This window comes from Saimiri boliviensis, chromosome 9 (assembly GCF_048565385.1).
Source record: "Saimiri boliviensis isolate mSaiBol1 chromosome 9, mSaiBol1.pri, whole genome shotgun sequence".
In the NCBI taxonomy this organism is placed as follows: domain Eukaryota; kingdom Metazoa; phylum Chordata; class Mammalia; order Primates; family Cebidae; genus Saimiri; species Saimiri boliviensis.
In genome coordinates, this window is record NC_133457.1 from 55,608,412 (window position 1) to 55,627,267 (window position 18,856).

At 32.5% G+C, this 18,856-nt stretch overlaps 1 long non-coding RNA gene across 1 annotated transcript; it reads left to right on the forward strand.

The window, feature by feature from the left end:
- The first annotated feature begins 3,690 nt into the window (after window positions 1-3,690).
- Window positions 3,691-17,487, forward strand: LOC141585648 (uncharacterized). Its single transcript, XR_012519244.1, has 4 exons — window positions 3,691-3,846; window positions 6,531-6,692; window positions 14,293-14,499; window positions 17,246-17,487. It is a non-coding gene; the product is annotated as an uncharacterized LOC141585648 (long non-coding RNA).
- The last annotated feature ends 1,369 nt before the right edge of the window (window positions 17,488-18,856 follow it).

Sequence of the window (18,856 nt, forward strand, 5' to 3'; positions counted from 1 at the left end):
GTTTTTAAATTATTAGAGTTTTTAAAAATCAATTTTAATTATTGTCCACCCAATTTGTCATACTTAGTCACTTAATGTTATGATTTCTTTATCATGAAAACCCAGCATTTTAAAGAGCTACATAGTAATCTTCAATAGAGGATACTATGTATTGTCTCTAATTGGATACTTTCTTTGTTTTCACTTTATTTTTTCTGTTCCAAATGGTGCAGTAGTGAATATTTGATGCCTAAAACTTTCTTTTTTAAGTTTTAAAATGGTTTTGTTTGTATAATAACAGAAGTAAAATTATTGAAACAAAAGATAGTAATATTCTTATTTGCTTGCGAAAGGGGTACATTTGAATATTATATAAACAATATATGAGAGGGCATCCTACTTCCCTCAATTTAGCATAAATACAATTTTTTAAATTTCTACTATCCAGAATGGAGTTCTAACAAAATCTTTTTAAATTTTTGTAATAAGGAAAAGATGAAGAATAAAATTAAACATGACTTAAAACATAATAGTAATGGGTTAACTTCTTTGAAGTTCTAAAAGGATACCAAAAGGCTATGCATAGAATTTTAGCAGTAAACAGAGCCAGAGAGTAGCTAGCCTATCTCTCATTTTTATACATAAGAAGACTAAGATACCAGTGAAAATTAGTTAACTAAATTCAAGCGGTTTATTATCCAATATAATTTCCATATTGGAAGGTAATTTGATACCTGTTTACATACATCTTACATCAGTATTACAAATTAATACATTATTTTATTCTCTAGCCCTCAGAAAATGTGAAACTAGTAAAACATATGAAATCTTGAACAGTCAAGGACAGAGAATTTATTTTGCAGAAGAGAGAAATAATTGCTTCCTTCGACACCTTTGTGGATTTTCAAGGCCTTTTACTATGACAATTTATGATAATGTAGGTAGAGATGTACTTGCTCTGCATAAGGCTCTGAAATGTAGCTGTTGCTGGAGTAGATGCTGCCTACATACAAAAGGTAAGTAAATATACCATCATATCAAAAAGCCTCAATGCTGGACAGTATGCTAAAGTCTAAACATTGCGATTGGCTGCAAAGAATTGTCTAGAATGAAAAACGTCAGAAAGTGAATTGAATTTTTGTACCACATACCTATAGGGTGAAAATCATGCACAACATTGCAGATTTTTTTCCAGGCAATGAAGGTCATAAGCTCTTTAGATGTTTTCTATTCTAAACTATCTAACCATCCACCCAAGGCTTTTTGTGACCTAAGAAATATTTGCGTATTACAAAGTGGCAAAGACTCTTATCTCATGTTTACTATAGAAACTCTATATTTAAATCAAGTGTTGAGATCCATTTTTTTCTCACTTTAATATTTAGTTGTTTAAACACCATGATTTGTAAAGACTATTCTTTTTCTACTGGATTGTTTTGGCAACATTTCTGAAAATGAATTGCCAATGTATATATTTACCTATTTCTAGAGTATATTATCTTCCATTTTTCTACCTATGTATATACATACAAATGTATACACACAGAGCTAGGATCATCAGGACGATATAATATTGGCATAATACCAGCTGTAGTGTAAGTCTTAATATCAGGTAGTACAAGCCTTCTTATTTTGTTTTGCTTTTAAACCTGTTTTGGCTCTCTTAGGTCCTTTGCATTTTCATATAAATTTACAAAAAACAAATTATAATATTCAAAATCCTGCCAAGATATTGAGGGTATTTAATCAGTGAATTAATTTGAAAAGCATTGATACCTTATTAATATTGAATCTTCTGCTCAATGACTATGGTATATTTCTCCTTCTACTTAATAACTCCCAGTAATAGTCATTTTTAGTACTTAGGTCTTACAAATATTATATTACAAATAAATTTAATTATTTTATATTTCTAGATACAATTATAAATAGTATTTTTATTTTTATTTATTATTTTTAATTGCATTTTAGGTTTTGGGATACATGTGAAGAACATGCAAGATTGTTTCATAGGTACACATGTGGCAGTGTGATTTGCTGCCTTCTTCCCCATCACCTATATCTGGCATTTCTCCCCATGCTATCTCTCCCCAAATCCCCATCCCCTGCTGCCTCTCCCCCATTTCCCCCCAACAGACCTCAGTGTGTAGTGCTCCCTTCCCTGTGTTCATGTGTTCTCATTGTTCAACACCTGCCTATGAGTAAGAACATGCGGTGTTTGATTTTCTGCTCTTGTGTCAGTTTGCTAAGAATGATGGTTATAAATAGTATTTTTAATTTAAACTCTTCATTTTTGTTGCTCATATATAGTATATAGAAAATTACTGCTCTGTGAACACTGACACTTTACTCTGAGCTTGACAAAAATCACGTATGAATTCTAGTAGCTTTTTTGTAAAGTCACTAAAGTTTCCTATGATTTTGGATATAAAAATACGATTTTACTTCCTCCTTTGCCATCTATATGCTTTTAATTTGTATACATAACTTTATGAATGTATGTATTTATTTACTGTCTGGATTCTGGAAATCTCAGAAACATCTTGTTCTTCTCATGTGTTTCACTGCATCTGGTTACATTTTGAGACTTGAGGCTTTTTGTTTTTCCATCTAATTTGTCTAAATAATTTGACAGTTTTGTTTTGTTTTGCTAGCATACTTATTTTCTTCTTTTCCATGAGAGTTTTGGGGAGGTTTACAAGCCATACCACCATTACCATCATCTTGACTTAGCAGTCTTTGCTTGCCCTTTAATGAGTAATACTTATACAGGGTAAGAAAAAGGAAAAGAAAGGAAAGGGGAAAGAGGAAAGAGGGAGGGAGGGAGGGAAGGAAAGCAAAAACAGAAAGTCAGAATTCTGTACTTTTCAGAAAAGAAAAGTACAGAATATAGTGGAAGTATATTCAGGAGAAACAATTTCTCTCAAATGCTTTCTTCCTAGGCTCCTACATCCCTTTTTAGATACAACTATTATTATAAATTTCTTATGTATTTTTCCACAGTTACTTTGTGAATATTTGTATATTACATAAACGTAGCATGTTTATGCTATGTGTATGTATGTGTGTGTTTTAACACAGTAGCATATTCTTCAACTTTTTTTTAACACTATAACTTGAGGATTACATCCATGTTTAGAGTTTGTTTGTTCCTTTAAATAGCAGCATAATAACCCATTATATGGATATGCCATAATTTATTCAGCAAGTCTCTATTGAGTCTAATTAATTGAGCTTTAAATGAAAATTGGGATAAAAAATCAATAAATTTATATTTGCCATGGCAAAGAGTTATGAAAGTGTTTGGCACATTGAGTAATAAGCAGTTTTGGATGTAATTAGACTTAAATTATATTTCATGTGCATGGGAATTTAAAAAGTATCTTCATAAATGCCTAAAAAGGAGATTGTTGTTATCCCTCTTGTGCAAATGGGAAGTAAATTTCAGATATTTTAGTGATTGTCCATATTTCAAGCAGTTGGTAAGCAGTGAGGTCAGGTCTTAGCTCAGGGGGCTTTAACATCTAAATCCTGGTCTTCTCACTTTTATGTTTATTCTCAAACATGAAGCATCCCTTAAATACAGAAAGTTCTGTATAAATATACAAAAAGCTCATTTAAAAGGTAGTACAGAACTAAATAAAGTATTACTAACAAATCTAACATATCTGGTGGATCAATATTATATTTTTCAATCTTTTGTAGCTAAAAGTTGAAGCTCCACCTGGAGAAACAATTGGATATGTTTATCAATACTTTCACCCATTCTTGCCAAAATTCAAAATAAAAAATGAGAATAAGGAGGAGGTAATGAAAATTAAAGGGCCATGGTTGGTCTTCAGCTGTCTCAGGGATCTAAATTTTAATGTAAGTAATTAATAATGTTTTAATATATTAAAATTAGTTATTAGTTTTTTCACAATACATATAATTATTGGATATGATTAAAGAAAAAGAAATATTATTATGAAAATACTGTAACTATTTGCTTTTTTAAAATATTGAATTACTAAGTCATCATGTCCTTATTTAAAAGCTGTAGAAGTTAATGTAGCTTATAAGGCAAGTTTTAAAGGTACCAAAAGTTTGGTATTTAATATCTCAAGGAATATTGAAAGAGAAAATTAAACTTTATTTCAGTGTACAATGATGTAATCTGGTACTAATTATACATAATATTTTAATGTTCATAAACAGTTTTTGCTTTTTATAAAACTTCAAAACAATATAATTTTTAAAAATGTTTATGCACTTACTAATTTACTTCTCAGATTATAGCTAACATCAAAATAATAATTTGGGAAGTTAACTCCCAAATATATTACATATAGTTAATAAAATTAAAGAACTTGTTATGTTTATATAAATCTGAAGATAACTAAGCAACAGAGAATATTGTGTTAGTTTAACTTCATAGTAGGTATGCAAAACCATACTTCCCAAACTTTCATCAAAAACATATTTGTTTGTTTGAATAGCTGAAATACCTAGTAAGAAATTTGGATACAGCTTAACTAAAATACTACCTGATTTTCTTTCCTTTCGTAGAATTATGTCAATTCATTTTAGTGATTCTGATTCTTACTGTCATCTGCATATATATGTACTTAATATATTACAAATTAATTGTTAATAATATGTCTATTTTGGAAAGTAATAACATGACTATATAGGACTCTATTTTAAGTTAGGAGCCAAAGTAACAAAGTAGACTGTGCATAAAACTCCAGAAACCAAAGCCATTTTTACTAACACCAAATAATAAAATGCTTTCTGTGCATTATTTTATATTTCACAGTATAATACAGCAAATCCTCATTCTAGTATCTTCAACATTTTGTCAAAGGTATATAAAACCCTTCCTATTTTTTCTGTTTGAAGCAAAACAATTTTAAAGCTAGCACTCTTGGGTAAGCTCAAGTACGAGGAGTAAGAAAGGGAAATCATGATTCTGTAAGAAAGTCATCTTTTGCATGAATGTGGACAATCCTTTTCATATTTTTTTGGCTATGAATAAGAGAAAAGATAAAGTAGTGGCTAGTTACAGGGCCAGAACTAGAATGAGACAGTTGACCTGTCCATCTCAGGTAGAAAATTTAAGGGACCAACAAAAATCTCAGTATTAAGGGTAAGTGATACCTGAATGCACTGCCCTTTAAAAATGAATGCAAAAAAATTTGTTATGAAATAAACTAAAAAATTAAGAAAGGAACTGACCATGTACTTATATGACTTATCTTTCTGCAATAACCTAATCCTGTTTCTGGCTGGATGAGGGAACAGGGTGGAAGGGGAGATACTTTCCTGAGAAGTATGTTGTTATCCCTTTGATTGTAAAATAACAGAGCCAAATGAGAGAGAAAGTATGGAGATACAGCAGAGGCACAAACGATGATGAATATGGTTTCTTATTTTGTATGGAACTGAGACACATGTAGAGAATTAGCCTGATATAGAGATGGTCCATTCACCATAACAATAAGGAGGCAGGAAATGTTGGTATGAACACATTCTGTTTGTAGGGCTAGTGTCTGAGGATAAATTCCCGTTCCATACCTTTTATTTTCTCTGTAATATAAGAGATAAGACATTTTGTTGAGAATGAGAGGGAATGGTGGGTTCAGAGTTTCGAAAAGGGTGAGGAACTTTGGACATATTTAAAGCACTTCGATATTTCTCATTTTCCTGTTCCTTAGCACTACTTACAAGGCTGTGTATGAGCAGGCCTGCTAACCTCTCTGGTCTCACTCATTTTCTGCTATTAGTTCCCTCCCTCACTTCACTCCAGCTGTGCTCCTTCCTAACTCGGGGTCTTTTCACATGTTGTTAACTTTCTCTGGAATGCTATCTGTCTTCCTGTTTCTCTTATCACGAATTCTTTCTGGTCTAAGTCTCAGCTTAAATGACGCTGTCCCCAAGCAGTTTACTCTAAAACCATGCCCCCACAATTTGTGTAGTCTGCTTATTAGCTCCCAATTTTACTACATCATGGCACTCTACCTTTCCCTTATGGCATTCGTTACAAGGCATGCAGTATGATTTATCCCAGGTTTGTTGTTTTATATTTACATGAGTATCTCTTATTCTGAAGGAATTAATAGTTGGTATGAGAAATGATGCTCTAGGAGGTTTAGATAAGTAACAGAAAAAGAAATGAGGAAAAAGTAAAGGGAGTCAGAAAAATAAAATCACTTATGAAAGAGTTGGGTAAGCTGTATAATGAGCTGAGAAGCTCATGGTTTTCATTTTATAATGAAATTCATTCTTGTATTAAGTTAAAGCAAATTATATGAATTAAGTGTATATAAGTGTGACACATAGAGAGATAGATACACTCAGTTGTATACAGTTTGAAAATCTACTTTTAGGTAGGAATTGCATATAAATGTTGCCAGGGTATTATGTGTCCATGTTGCATATTTTATAAATTGTTGGGTATAATCAGTATAACTATAACTCATCAAGGTCATAATTAGTTAATAAATTTGGTAAAGAAATACCTTTTTATTTTGTAGATTTTTCTCCTAAGATTATATATTTTTCTATTTTAGTTATTGACGCTGGATGAGGAAATGGTTATTGGAAAGATTTCAAAACACTTCTCTGGATCTGTGAGGGGAATATTAACCAATGGTGAGAAACTTGAGATCCAGTTTCCATTTGATCATGATGTTAAAATTAAAGCACTGATGCTTGGAGCAACTTTCCGCATTGTGAGTCTACTTTTACTCTATTCACTTGAGAATTACATTTTCTGAGATTATCGTTACACTTTTGTTAATATTTCTCCTTGAATCATCTGAATCAACTGCAAATTGTGCCTTTCTGACCATCCTCAGTCCCCGAATGACATTATGGATTCAGTATTCACCTTGCAAAGGAAGCAAAAATTAGAGTGTCCTAGAAACATGATCAATGAAGTTTAAATCCTTTGCATTCAAGAAAAATCAGACTGTCAATGAAAACAGAAAAAATATAGTTCATTCAATGTGACTTATAGTTATCTCTTACAATGTAAAATTTATTAATGCATGCTTGTTATACTTTATTTAAATGTTAATATATTGTTAGTTGGGAAACTGTAGATATTATTTGATTTAGCTCTATGTCTTAAGCAATGAAAAGACCTTAAAAACATTTTAATTCTAATCTCTCTCTCACAACTTACATACTTTCGTTGGCTAGTGTTTTAGTTTTACTTCTTTTTAAATTTACAAATTAAATGTTTGCTCTTATTTTATTTTTCTAATAAAATCACAGATATGTTTAGCACTTTATTTGCTCTCAAATTTTATTGAACTTCAGATGATCCCTCTAAGGTTATGTTCTTTCTCCCTAAGTCCTCAATTAATATCATTGTATTAGTTCATTTTCACATGGCTTTAAAGAAATACCTGAAACTGGGTAATTTATAGAGAAAAGAGGTTTAATTGACTCACAGTTACACATGTCTAGGAAGGCTTCAGGAAACTTACCATCATGGTGGAAGGCGAAGGAGAAGCAGGCACCTTTTCCACAAAGTGGCAGGAAAGAGTGAGTACAAGCAGGGGACATGCCAGATGCATATAAAATCATCAGATCTCCAGAGAACTCACTCGCTATTACAAGGACAGCATAGGGGAAACCACCCCCATGATCCAATCACTTCCCTCCCTCCGCACTTGGGGATTATAGGTCCCTGCCTCAACACATAGGAATTATAATTCAAGATGAGGTTCGGTGGAGACAGAGCCAACCCATATCAGTCACTGATAGGTTCTTGGAAACTGCAAATTTAAGCACAAGGATATAGAATAAAACTCATTATTTTTGGCATCAACATTATAACAAAACAGCATTGAACAACAAAATGACATTATTTGTAAACCCTCTGTACTTACCAGTTGATAGAAATTATTCAATTGGATTTTTAAAGTATCTGTAGTCTCCTTTAAAAAGATAAACCTAAATTAATGACCAAAAATTTGAAAGAAAGTTAATATGGATAAAATACTAACCACAAGAAGGCTAAGGAATCTAAATTAATACCAGGGGGGAAAAAAAAATTAAAACTCCAAAAAATAGCAACAGGAACAAAATGGGTAACTATGATGATAAAGCATCTATTCAAACAAGACACAGTAACTCCAGACTTGTATGCATGTAATATTAACTTCAAAATATAGAGACAAATGTTAAAAAGTTAAAATGACAAACCCATCATCAAAATGGGGGATTTTACTCCTATCTCTTCATTTTTGTTAGATATAAGACAGAATGTTACTAAAGTTATTTAAAATTTGAACAACAAAATGAATAAGCTTGATTTAATGGTCTTATTTAGAACTTTTTAACCAAAAATTAGATAACATGCATTGTTCTCAAATAAACATTATTTACAAAAATTAATATAATTATGAGCCAAGAAGCAAGTCTCAACAAACTACAGAGAATCATTATCATTTAGACCTTAGTATATGAGCAAACAAGACTCATTTAGAAGTTAATAAATAGTTTTAAATGTTTTCTACATATTGAAATGCAAATAACTCAATTATTTTTAAAAAGCCATAACAAAATATTTTAAATACTTTAAAATGTGTAGTAAAATAATACATGTCTAAAATGTGTAGTAAAATAATACATGTCAAAACTCTTGGCATGCAACTAAACATATTAAATGTATAGCTATAATTATTGAAGAAAAGAGAAAAATTAATAAGCTAAATTAATTGGCTTAAGCTATAAAGTTAGAAAAGAAAAAAAGCAAGAATATATCCAAGAAAGCATAATGGAGATATTGAATCATTAAGCAGACAAAAATAAACAGCACCCATACTTAGACTCTAAACAAAATAGATGTTTCAAAACAAGAAAATCGTGAGATAACAGACTACTAAATTTAAATATTTTAAACTTTTGTGTTTCATAAACCCTCATAATATTAGATATTTAAAAGCAAATAATAAATTAAAGAAAATATAGGAAATAAGGGAAATAATAAATTAAGGAAATACATAACTAATATGACTAAGGAATAATATTCTTAGGTCAATAAACATGATCCTTAAATAAGAAAAAATCAAATACTCAATGAAAATGTATAAATAATATGAAAAAATAATTTGAATCACTATCAGAGAGGGAATAAAAATAATCACTAAACATAAGAAAGCATTTCCAAAAACATACAAGAAAAGCAAAAGAGAAAGGATAAAATACCTTTTTTTGTTTATCATATAATAAAGTTTTTATTTCTTTTTTTTTTTTTTTTTTTGAGACAGAGTTTCGCTCTTGTTACCCAGGCTGGAGTGCAATGGCGCGATCTCGGCTCACCGCAACCTCCGCCTCCTGGGTTCAGGCAATTCTCCTGCCTCAGCCTCCTGAGTAGCTGGGATTACAGGCACGCACCACCATGCCCAGCTAATTTTTTGTATTTTTAGTAGAGACGGGGTTTCACCAGGTTGACCAGGATGGTCTCGATCTCTCGACCTCGTGATCCACCCGCCTCAGCCTCCCAAAGTGCTGGGATATTTCTAATGATATATGTTCAATGCTAATGAAGATTTAAGGAATCAAGTTCTCCTGAGTTACAGGTGTAACTTTTAGAGGAATAAATTAAAATACATTTGTCAAAAATTTAATGTTTTTTTTTTTAAGATACAGACAAATAGAGGAACTAGCAATGTAAACTATGTAGCAAACTTCACTCAAATAGCAAAAATTAAAGCAAAATAAAATGTGTGAGTATGAGACTTACTAACTACATAATGAGACATCACTAGAATAGAGTAATAAGCAGATATTAAAACAAACTAAGAAACTAAATACTTTTAAGGACCTTTAATGACATAAATACTCAGAATATTTTATGCAGTGAAAAAAGCCAGCCTTTAGAGATGCACAAATCTATTATTTTGGTGTAGGTAAGGGCAAACAGTCATTCTTACACCCTGAGAAGTTGTTTCCTCATGGCTCTAGTCCTCAGACTTCTGTTTTTTTAATATGTTTTGTGATTATGTTATTATAATACAGGGATCTTAAAAAGCATTCTCATGTCTAATGACTGTAGTTGTTTCTACTATTAAACCAGCCTAATTGTATTTATTTTCCATTTTCATTGTAGAATTACATGTATTTTGAACTGTGGCCATAAGACTCACCCTGAAAGAATATGTCAGAAAATACTGGCATTTGTTTTTGCCAGCCCTCAACAAAACTAAACAACTTTCACTGAAAATATCTAAATAAAATTTTATTTTACTAAAACTATTTATACATATTCTTACTGCATAATAAACTATACCAAAAAATATTAACTTAAATAATCATTATGTTTAGCTTAGCATTCTGTTGTATAGTTAGTTCCTGGCTTCTCATGCATTTTGAGTCAATTATCAGATTAGTTGGGGACTATCTTATCCCAGATGACTTCATTCATATGTCAGGCTATTGGCTGAGGGAATGGGAGTAATAGGCCACATATTTTTCGTCATCTAGGAGGACAGCCAAAGCTTTTACACATGACTGTGTTACAAAACCAACAAGAAGCTGGTTCCATAGTGTAGTGGTTATCACATTCGCCTCACAAAACCAACAAGAAACCAAGTTCCAATGTTCAAGCTCATTTCAAGCCTCTATTTCTATTATATTAGTAATATTCCATTGACCAAAGCAAATCACATAACCAAGGCCACATTCAAAGGGTGGAAAAATAGATGCAATTTTAAAATGAGAGTTGCTGCAAAATAATGTTGCCTTTCTTCCCCCAACACAATTTATCACTGTCTTCTCTTTGACTCCAGTTATTTCCCTTCTCCCCAAACACAAAATATCCTCAACCGTCTCAGGACTCCCACAAGTCTCTTTCAGTTATAGCATCAAGCTTAAGTCCAGTATGATGTCATCCTTTACCTTTTGTGAATGTGAGTGAAGATACTTGGATACGGCTTCTCTTGATTCAGAGACTTGAAAACAAGAAAGGCCCACCTCACATGTAATAGTGAGCAAAGGTCAAAATAGCCACAATGAACAAATAAAATTCATCTAGTAGTCACTGTTCAATAGAAATTCTAGTAATTAGGAGGGATATGTTTCTAATTTCCCTTACTCTGGGGACAGAGAAAATTCTGCTCCCTGGGAATGGCTTTCCAGTCCATTGTTCTACTCTGGTCTCTGGAATTTTGGCTGTGCCTTCTGGGACATTTTTTTCTTTTCTAAATGAAATTACCATGTTTTTAGCTGAGTAGCTTTTACAGGCTTCTATCTGCCTATGAACAGAGGTCTCTTTTCATTTTAGAATGTTGCAGTCTCATTTAGTTTATGCTTATACAACTTCCTTAAAAACTGTATGGATTTCTACTTATAAGATTTCTACTTACAAGATTTAGTCCACTTTATGGGGGAAAAAAAAGCCACATCCCACTATTCTTTTTAAGTCAGGCTTCTTTCTTTGGACTTTTTCATATCTAGCTTGACTTCTTTATGTAACAGGTGGGTTGCAAAGGAAGCCAGAGGACACATCCTCAATGCACAAGCACATTTCAAGCCTCTGTTTGCATCATGTCTATTAATGCTCCATTAACTAAATAAAGTAATGTGGATAAATCCCCATTCAAGGAATGTTGAAGGAGATCACCACTTCTTGATGAGAAGAGCTGTAAAATATTGTGGACTTTTTTTTTTTTTTTTTTTTAACAATCCAACACACTATTTAACAGGTGGTTTTTAAATTTGTATTACCTATGAAATGTCTTTGAATTTGTGATCTTTTCAATTATATATCATTTAATTAACTATAATATTCATAATAATTCTTAGATATTATTGGTTTCATTGAGAGATAATATCCAAAGACCAGGTCATCCAACATCAGAACTACACAGACACTCTCTTAAAGGAATCAAGAGAGACAAGATTCAGTGAAATATAATAAAATGAATCCTGGATACTTCCACAGAAAAGCTACTCTTCCTTCTTATAAAAGTATTGGATAGAGCAGCCCTAATTATATAAGTGTTATCATTTAATGTTTTGAATAAATCCTGCCCTTGTGTTTAGGATTTCTGTCCACAGAAGAAAATAGCATATTTTTGTTTACAAAAGTTTATGCTTAAAAGGGTATGGTCTAGATCATTCTAGAAAGACATGGAATGAAAAATGTAAAGCCATCAGAAGTGGCTCTTAAGTACCCAGACTTAAGGCACATATTGCCGAGGCCTAGGGAACTGTCTCTTACTCCCTCTCAGAGATACAGAGGTATAAATGGACCCACTTGTTTGCCTGAAGCTGTTTGTTGGGTGCACTGTCCTGGGACACTCACATAAAGAATCTCATTCTCTGGGTTGGCCAGGAGGAAGTGGAAGCTCCTGCAATCCAGGGAACTAAAAGACCCTACCCTATAAACTTACCCCAATTTTCTATGCTTTGTAACATTTCTTGGGAATCTTTTAGGACATTTTAATGGGAAAACAGCACACACCTCTTTTTCTCAAGAAAAGAAGAAAAAAATCGTAAGATGGAATTTCTCATACACAAGTGAAAAGAAACTTGGAACAAAATTCATTAAACAAGAAAATAAATAACATGATATTTTTTGTTACAGAATTCTGGGAGGCAATCTCATTTCCAAATTATATGTCTTGCTCACGATTTCTATTATTGAACTTCTCTGCCTATATCCCTTAGAAGACAGGCCAACTTTTCCCGCTTTATGCAGATCTGACAGACTCAGGGTTTGGAATATAAAATTAGGTAATTTTCATGAACAAGCATGAACCATACTGAATGCTTAGTATGTATTAGAAGTGTTTAAAGAGTCATGTCCAACTGAATGCTCATAGTTCAGATATTCTATACACACACAGAACATTAGTGTATGAAAACAAATTTTCACATACTGTTATCTTGTTTATTTGTCTCCATTCATACAGATTCAAACTCTTTTTAGAGGAAGAAAAGTTTTGGCTAAAGTTGTTAACAGAATTTTTTAATATAATATTTTATGCTTCTTTTTGTTTAAGCTTGCAAACACTAAGCACAAAACATTAAAATTTCATTGCTCACGTTCCACAATGTTCTAAACCATTTATATAGGATGTGTTGAAAAAAAAAGTTGTCCTCAGCGGAACTGTTCGAATACATTTCACGTAACAAAACAGTTACAGGAGGATGAGGAGAATAAAATATATACTATAGTATCTAATCTCATCCTTTGCATTTTCAGTATTGAGGATTAGAAGTTGGTAACATTACTTAAGAAAACACCATGTGAAATTGTTTCAGGGACAAAGCTTACCTCTAACTTTGTAGATTACTTGATGCTTATCTAGACCCTGGGGATTGAAAGCTTTGAGCAACACTTACACACAGTGACATTCCCATAACAAATCATAGCACAAGTGAAATTTCTTCAGATGACTTGGTAGGCATTAGGGATGATTAAGTGGAAGCAAGGGCACAAGAAGCAAAGACAGCATCCAGTAGGGGAAATTCGATGCACAGACTGGCTTTCAAAAACACAGAAAATACCTCTAGAGTGCTCTGTTGGATGACTTGTTGACATTACAGGGAGTGGCTGGGAGACGAGGGAGGTCTTGCTAGTACCTGGTTGGGGTCTATTGAGCCACAAGGTATTTGTGTTAAGTTTTCATCATTGTTGTTGGTAAAACTGTAAAAACTATTCAATTTCTATCAGTGATTGAAAATAACTTAGTGATATGAACTGGATTGGATTTCGTTATTGTTGTTGCTGTTGCTGTGTTTTTTGTTTTGTTTTGTTTTCTCCAGAATGTGAAACTGTCAAGATGCAGCATTAATCAATGGTGTCTCATTTGTTTTATTGGTCAGTTACTGAATATAACTGGAGATTTACATATGCTTTCAAAATTATCAGCCAGTACATACATTTGATAGGGATCAAATGAAAGTTTTAATTGCCTTAGAAAATCATCCAATAGAATTCTATAAGAAGCTAACTAGAATTTTAAAACACAATTCAAAATAAAATAGAAATATTAATATTTTACCAGTTAGTCTCATCAGCTGTATATGAGAATGTGACACACTATCTCTCTCTCAGAAAAGTAGATTAAGCTAGAGAATATTTTCTAACTTATTCACCAAAATAAATTACTGGCAGATGAATGCTGGCATTTTTGGAAAACAACAGGGCTCCTGGCTGTTAATTTTTGGCTATTTACTGAAATAGTGGTTTTTAACTTAACATGTATCAAAACCACTTGGAGGGCCTTTCAAAACACAGATTGCTGCATCTCATCCCTAGAGGATCTGATTCAGTGTCTTGGGTATGCTAATAATTTGCATTTTAACAAGTTCCCAGGTGAAGCTGCTGCTACTCCTAATGGGGACCACACTTGAGAATCTTGGCACTCGAACAAGTTACCAGACTTCAGCCAGAATTATGTGGGCTGCTAATGAGAGCAAGTTGAGAAAATTATGAAGGCTTATGAAACACTTTAGAGGACCACTGGAATCATCCAAATCACCTCATCTTTATGCAGCATGGCTGGGGATCTTCAGGTATATTATTTTTCTTTTATCTTCAATCTCCCTCTCTGGAACAGAATGTTAATTCTAAGTGTGGTTTTGAGTCAGTAACATTAACATAATTTGGGAACTTCCAAAAAAGGCAAACAAATGAATCCTACCCTAGACCTAGTGATTCAGAAACTCTGAGGATGAGACCAGCAGTGTCTTTTATCAATAACAAATTCTCACGATAATTGTAATTGTGAGAAATGTTAGAATAATGCAGTGCTTCTCAGACTTATCTACACATTGGAATCACCTGGGAGGTTTAAAAAACACTGTCACTGTTTTGGTCTTATCCCCAGAAAATGATTTCATTTATCTAAAGTACAATTGGGGCACTGGATATTTTTTAATTAGTAGTTTTAGGTTCACAGCAATGTGAATGTACAAAAGTTTTTTATAATCCCTATCACCACATCACATACAGGCACTAAAATTTTTTAAAGTTTTTCAGGTAATTATTGTGCACAGCCAAGTTTGGGAAGTAATCCCAAGAATGTTTTTCTTATCAGTAAACATACTAAAGACCTATTTTCTGCAAAATTTCCTTTGATCACATAGCTACCTTTCCCTTTAATATTTTTTTTTTTTTTCATTTTAGGCTTCTTTAATTTTTTCTACTTCCTTTTTCCACTTCCTCACCTCTTATTCACCACAAGCTCACTGTAATTTCTCTTGCATTTCTACCATGACTTTATTTTTTACCAAGGGATTCTTTTAAATCTTACCTTAATTGGATTCTGTACAGCATTTAGTATTGATGACCATTCTTTCCTAAACTCTTTTATTGGTTTACAGAAAACCCATTCTCTGAGATTTTTTTATGTCTTGCCACTCATCCTTAGGTTCTATTAAATCTTGTCATGTACCCATTCATTAAATGCTGATGTTTCTCAGCTTTGTATATTTGGATCTTTTCTGGGCTATCTAGCTTGTCACATAGCAGGGAAATTGAAGGTATATTTAAAACTTTAAAAATTAATGTTTATTTATCAAAGTAAAACATTTGAATAGTATAACATGCCAAACACTGCTGAAAGACTTATTACAAGATCAGTAGCCTCTCCCTTCCACCCATTTTCTACATATACAAATAAAAAACTTGCTGGAACTTTTATTTGGATTTATAATAAATTTTTAGATTGATTTATGGAGAACTGATATTTTGACAATTTTGAAACATCTAATATGAAAATGTGATATATTTCTCTCTTATTTAGGGCTCCTTTAACTTTTATCATCTAAGTTTTATAGTTAGCAGAGTACAAAAAAATCCTTACATATTTCTTATTACTATTATTACCATATATCTAATGTTTTGATGCTTTTGGACATGGCATCTTTCAATTATATTTTCTAATTTTCGTCTCCAGTATATGGAAATACAGTTGATTTTGTACATTGGCTAATATGGTTACCTTTGTCAACCTAAATAATAAATGACCTTAAACATATTAGAAAACTATTTTAAGAATATGAGCAAATACTTGTTAGAGTCTTTTCCTTGAATCTGATTGCAAATACTTTTGGAGAAGAATTCAAAATAATCACTGTGGATGACAAAAACTTAGCATAACCATGGTTAAAAATCTGGTAAAAGTTTATTATAATCAGCATTTGACAATATAATTTAGTTAGTTTTGTGGCATATACTACAATAGCCACAATTATGATTGGTAACATATTAGAGTTCTAGGAGTTTTATCCAAATTTGGAATATGCATATTAATAACATACCCATAAATGTAGCTGAAACATCTAGGTACTCTCATTAGACTGAAAAAATTTAATTTTTCAATTGCTGAGATTTTTATTAACCTGATTAGTGAGTTTGAACATAGATTTTATTACTTATAAAACTATATATGGTTACAAAAATTGTTCTAAAACTATAAATTTAGATATATTACACATTATAATATATATAAAACATGTATTAAGATAGAAAAAAATATTTTGTTACTATGAAGATGGCCTTAATCACATTGTGTCATTCAGGAGACACTAATTTTATATGTAAGTACAGTGTTCCAGGACAAAGAAAAATCAAATGAGAAAAGGGCAAAAAGCATTTTATGATCCTACTGTCTAACAAATTAATTTGTAATTGCCTACATAATTATCAGTGGTTTTTGTCAAATGCTATTGGAGGAAGATTTATGCTAATAATGGTTCACTTTATCTTATGTTGGGACATTAATTTAATAAGTGGATCACTTTCTCTTTAGCCAAAACATTAGCTAAATCACATTGGGAAAATAAAACCCAGAAGCAGAAACTAATTGGAAACATTGCTTTTAGGTAATGAAGCACTTATATATCTGTTTTGAGGATTCATTAGTTTTAGTTTGGGGAAGTTTTTACATAACTTACCTGAAAAAAATGCATAATTGTCAGTGAAATATAGACCACCAAAGTCATTGAATAAAGGGATAACTTGGGCATTTTATTTCATTTCACTTTAATAAACATTCCATCAAAGTTTGGGGCAAATTTCAGGCTCTAAAGACAAAAAAGATGATCAAGGCTGTATCCTTCTACTTAAGGAGCCTGGTAGGGGAGGAGAAACACAATTAAACCAACAACTCTATGAGATGATAAGGGCTATTAAAGATATTTACATAATGTGCTACAGGAACACAATGAGATCAAAATGGTACATTCTTTCTAGGTGGGAGATATAGTCTATTGATAGTGTTTTAAACCTCTTTGTCTCTCTCTCTCATACACTTAGTATTTTGAAGACAGATGCAAGAAGGGCCAAAGTATCCCCTCAGTAAACGAGAGGAAGTGGCAGTTGCTCCAAGCCCTGTGGTTTGCTAAGAGGTTTGCATAAGCCAAATGAAGAGCATTCTAGACAGCTACAGAAGGACCCAATGGAGTATTTTCTTTTGGAGAACTTTCAGAAAGCATCATTAAGGGTGGAGAGATTTTCAGCAACAAGCAAGCACATTTGGGATCAATAAGTACAATTGTCATAGGTAAGAGAAACTGTTATCTGAGAGGTGAAGCTGTTTTACTAATAATGAAAAGAAATGGATCAGTCTTATGGTTGTCCAGCAGCAATTTTTCTAATTAATTAAAATAGGTTGTATCACATTCATTACAAACACACAGACAATAGTCTCTGAGATGTTAAGATATTTTCCAGAAGCAGGACTAGCTAAGTAATTTGTTGAGCTCAGTGAAAACTAAAATGTGATGTTCCTTCTTCAACTATTATTAAGATTTCAGGATGGAAACAGCAACATATTAATGCAAGCACAGGGCCCTATGTGACTACCTGACAATCGGGCCTATGAAGCCAGCAGTGACCAGAGGGCAGTATCACTTTATGTATTATAGCAAGCTAAATATTTATAGAATAAGAAGCCATAGCTTTGAATTACAGCAAATACAGATCTGAATTCTACCTCTATCACATATTGCCTACTGAATATTGAACAAGTTATGATATTTTCTATTTCCTCATAGAAACGTGACCATGCAAATTAAAACTTCCACTTAAGTTCCAATATTATATACAAATATACATGTAAATTCTCTTGGCTGAATATATTAAAAAATGATTTTATTATTTAAAAAAGAATGTATGCAAATTAGTGACTCAAATATTGCTGCTGATTTTGGATGTATCATTTTATTAAAGTAAAACAGTTTGTTTATTTTCAGTTTTTATTTTAATTTCCTTGGCCACTGATTTCATCACTCACCCTGGTTGTGTGCTAAAGATTCACCATTAAAAGATTATTTTAAGATTAAATTTTTTTTTTTTTTTTTTTTTTGAGACGGAGTTTTGCTCTTGTTACCCAGGCTGGAGTGCAATGGCGCGATCTCGGCTCATCGCAACCTCCGCCTCCTGGGTTCAGGCAATTCTCCTGCCTCAGCCTCCTCAGTAGCTGGGATTACAGGCACGCGCCACCATGCCCAGCTAATTTTTGTATTTTTAGTAGAGACGGGGTTTCACTATGTTGACCAGAATGGTCTCGATCACTTGACCTCGTGATCCACCCGCCTCGGCCTCCCAAAGTGCTGGGATTACAGGCTTGAGCCACCGCGCCTGGCCAAGATTAAATTTTTAAATATTTAAATATCTGCGTGCAGTGGCTCATGCCTGCAATCCCAGTGATTTAGGAGGTAGCAGGATCCTGTGAGCCCAAGAATTTGAGATTACATTCAGGTATGATTGCACTACTGCCCTCCAGCCTGCATGACAGAGTGAGACCTCATCTCTAAAATAAATAAATGAATGAAATACTTAAATAGAAGTCATATATTGAAGATTAAGAACATAATATTCATGTGTGTTTTATAATCTCCACATAGAAAATTGTACTCTTCATTT